The sequence below is a fragment of the Geospiza fortis genome, unplaced genomic scaffold (genome assembly GCF_000277835.1).
Source record: "Geospiza fortis unplaced genomic scaffold, GeoFor_1.0 scaffold485, whole genome shotgun sequence".
In the NCBI taxonomy this organism is placed as follows: Eukaryota; Metazoa; Chordata; class Aves; order Passeriformes; family Thraupidae; genus Geospiza; species Geospiza fortis.
This window is the reverse complement of record NW_005054457.1, coordinates 1,037,441-1,041,458: the sequence shown is the minus strand read 5'-3', so window position 1 is coordinate 1,041,458 and position 4,018 is coordinate 1,037,441.

Here is a 4,018-nt window from a genome sequence, read left to right as displayed (position 1 = left end):
CAACACCCACTGGGCTGAGCCCCCCATTCAGCTCCCTCACCCTCTGCAGGGCTGAGCTCACATCCAGCCCCCACCTGGGGAAACTGAGGCAGGAAAGGGGGAATCACCTGCTCAGAGTGAGAGGCAGGAGCTTCACAGCCAAATGTGGGATGAAGGGGCTGTAATTTGTGTTTGAGAGGGTGGACAGGATGAAAGCCCATCCACCTCCGGCCGTGGCTCTGACCAGCAGCTCTGCCTCCCCCGCTGTGCCTCACACACAAATCCCACTCCTTGCTCCTGCCTGGCCCAGGGCTTCCTCTGGGTGCTGTGTGGATCCCACAGAGACTCCCAGACGGGTTTAGGGAACAGCTGAGGATTTGGGAATAGCTGAGGATTTGCTGCAGGCCTGAGCTGGCTCAGCCATGACTCTGAGCCTGTCACCTGAGCCTGTCACCAGTGCCAGCAGCAGCTCCTTCATCACCTCCCGGCCAACCCCACATTCCCGGGGATGCTGGGGACAGGGGCAGAGCCAGACTGGGGGGCAACATTCCAAACAACATTCCAAACACTCCTGCAGGGCTGGGTCTGCTTCCTCTGACCCTCACAGGACACAGCTCCCCTCTGAGGCTCTGCCTTCCTGCTGCCCTGGGACTTTCCCTGTGCAGGAAGAGGGGAAAGCACAGAAAATACATCTGCTCCCAGGAAGAGGGGAAAGCACAGGAAACGCAGCTGCTCCCAGGAAGAGGGGAAGGCACAGAGGGTGCAGCAGCTCCAGGAGCAGGATTGCCCTGGCAGGGATGCTGGGAGATGCCAGGGTGTGTGCTCTGGGCATTCCAAGCAGGAGCCAGGCCAGTGCTGAGGGTTACAGGGCAGGAAGAGAAACTCCAAGGCACAGGAGCAAACTCTCTGTCCTCTCCCCATCATGAAACACTGCTCAGGAAATCGTTCCCAGAGAAGGATGTATGTCCAAGACTTCCAGCAGGGAAGGTTTATTGTGGAAATCCGACGGTTTGGATCCGTGCGAGTGGTTTGGGGAAGAGTTTTCTGCTGTTTCTGGCTTGGAAACTCATGAGGGTTCCTGGAGGTTGTGTCCCTGCCCCCAGGGAGCAGATGCCAGGGCATGACTCCTCCCTCACCCCTGTTGGGCTCAGGGGCAGGGTGAGGCTGGATGAGCAGCTGCTGTTGGGCTCAGGGGCAGGGTGACGCTGGATGAGCCCCCAGCAGATCCTGCCCAGCTCTGCTCTCCCTCTGCCTCCCTCCTGACGGTTGCCAAGGGACCGGCCTGTGCCTGCTACAGCATCACCATGTGGTTGCTAAGGGACCAGAGTGTGGTTGCTAGGGGACCGGGATGCTGAGGTCCTTCATCCCGAGCATTCTGGGGCTTTGCTTCCCCACAGCCCCTCTGGCCTGGGATGTTTTGCTGCAGCTGCACCCAGCTGAGCAGCTGGGGATGGCCCCAGGGGCCTGCGGCAGATGCTGCCAGATGTGCAGGGACCAGCACAGCTGGAGGGGCAGGTGGCACAGCTGGCACCAAAAGCTGAGCTTCTGTGTCCTCTCTGTGCCAATAAACACAGAGACACAAACCCGGGGTTCCTGCAGCCTCCGTGCCCAGTGACAGACCAGGGACACGCCAGGGACACGCCAGGGACACACCAACCTGCCCAGGGGCACAGGGCGGGGCTGGGGACAGGGACGGTCCCGCCTCTCCTGGGAATTAACCGGGACGTTCTGATCCCTGCTGGAACAATCACTGCGCTGAGGCTCCCAGAAGGAATTTCCCGGGGGAGCGCCAGGGCTGGAGCAGCTCCAGAGTCCCAGAATGGCATCGGCACCGCCATGCCAGCTGCGAGAGGGGAATCCTCGGCCCGGCAGGCAAAGGGAGGAGGCGGCTGGGACGGGACGGGACGGGAGGAGGGGACAGGGCTGGGACAGGAGGAGGGGACAATGCTGGGATGGGAGGAGGTGACAGGGCTGGAGGGGAGGAGGATACAGGGCTGAGCTGCTTTCCCCCACCTGAAGCAGGAGGCTGGGATGTAATTCCAGCCCCTGGACAGAGCCCACAAGGGCAGGAAAGCTCCTGGCTGGGCTCTGGGATGGTTCCAATCGGGCGGCGCTGGCACCACCGGGCATGGCTGGCATCACCCTGCCCTCCCACGCTGCTCCCATCACCTTTCTGCTGGGCACTGAGCAGGTCAGGGTGTCCTGTGACATGGGGACAGTGGGAAGGTCACCATGGCCCAGCCAGGGCTGCAGGGCTCAGCTGGAGGGTGCCAGCCCTTGGCTGAGCCTTCAGGAGCCGTGGCCAGTCCTGGCACTCTGCAGTCCTCAGGAATTCCAAGGAACTGCTCCCCAAGCAGGCGGTGCTGGACAAGAGGGTCTGACAGGACATTGGTGTGCCTGGAGCTGCTGAATTCCGGGCAGAAGCAGAGGGAGGGCAGTGCCAGGAGAGAACTACTGGAAAATTAACCCACAAATCCTGGGTGGAGCACATGGAGAAGGGGACACCCCGGGCAGGGTGGTCACTAAAGCTGGGAGCAAGCCCACAATGCAGATCTCCCTTTGGGGACAGACAGGGATGGCCCCAAGTGTGGCCACACTGCCCAGGGGTCCCTGTGCTCCCAGAGCAGCACAGCCACACACAGAAACCCCCTCACACAGAAACCCCCAGTGCATGAGCCAAAGGGATCCTGCCTGGCACCACTTCAGCCTGGCAAAGCAAGCACAGAAATTTGGAGATGCTCTGATCATCCCAGCCAGCCCAGGGAGGGGCCTCAGCTAACGAGGAGTGGAATAGCCAGAGACTTCCATTCCAGATGGTTTGGGGACAACATTTGGGCAGCCAGCAGCAAGCTGGGATGAGTCACTGCAGCCAACTGTGCAGGGTGAGCTTCGAGCAATTCTCTTCAGGATTAAAGCTGGGAAATCGATTGTCAGCCCCTGCGGAGGGGTCAGAGCCCTTCATGGGGGCACCATCCCAGAAAGCCTCAACTCAACCCTGTGTTTCCCTCTGCTCCTGCCAGCAGCGGGGACAGGGGACGCTCAGCCTGTCCCAGCCAGGCCCTGCTCCTGCCAGCAGCGGGGACAGGGGACGCTCAGCCTGAACCCCAGCAGGATGAGAGGCTCCAGGAGCTCAGTGCTGCACAGGCTTGGTCTGGGCTGTCCTGGTGGGGAGCAGGCAGCAGAGCAGCACCTGAACAGCAGACACGGATTGCTGCTCTTACCTGTCCCAAGGTTCTCAGCCACCCCGAGGTCCCCAGGAGCTGGGAGCTCACAGAACTGCACTGAACCAGCAGAATCACAGCCACCAGCTCTGCCCACGGGCACCCACGGGGGCTGTCCTGCCCATACCCAGCACCCTGAGTCCCTGGCGCACCCCGATGTCACCCAGGGGCTGGAGCAGAGGATGGGGCGGTGAACCCCTCAGAGCCCCCCGGGAGCTGTAGGGGAGGGTTCACACTGCCAGGAAAGGCGCAAAGTGAAAGGACCCAAACTTCCCACAGCTGCACCGGGAGCTGAGCAGCTTCACGGGCGCCTCACAGCCCCGTCCGTGCCCGCTGGGTGCAGGGGGCTGAGGGGGAGCAGATAGGGACAGGGAAGGGGAGGGCTCGGAGGGGTGGCAGAGCAGAGGGATCGCAGGCGCCTCCCTCCGCCCAGCCCGGCGCTGCGACCCTTCCTCCCAGCCCAAGGTCAAGGGCTCTGCTCAAGGCGATTCCCCCGCTTGGCATCCCCGCTCTCCTCACCCCGGTCCTGCTGCAGGAACCGGTCTGAGAGGGGCAAAGGCGGTGAAGGACAGGGCGAGCCCCCCTGTGCCCTGCTCACAGCAGTGCCCAGGGCCGCGCATGCAGCGAGATGTGACCGTGCTTCCCCGGTGTGTCCCTGCAGACACCCCCTGCCGCCTCCCTTCCTCTCCCTCCGCCCTCCTTCTCCCCGTCCTTACTGTCCCCCGGGCACTCCATCCATCCATCCATCCATCCATCCATCCATCCATCCATCCATCCATCCATCCATCCATCCATCCATCCATCCATCCATCCATTCC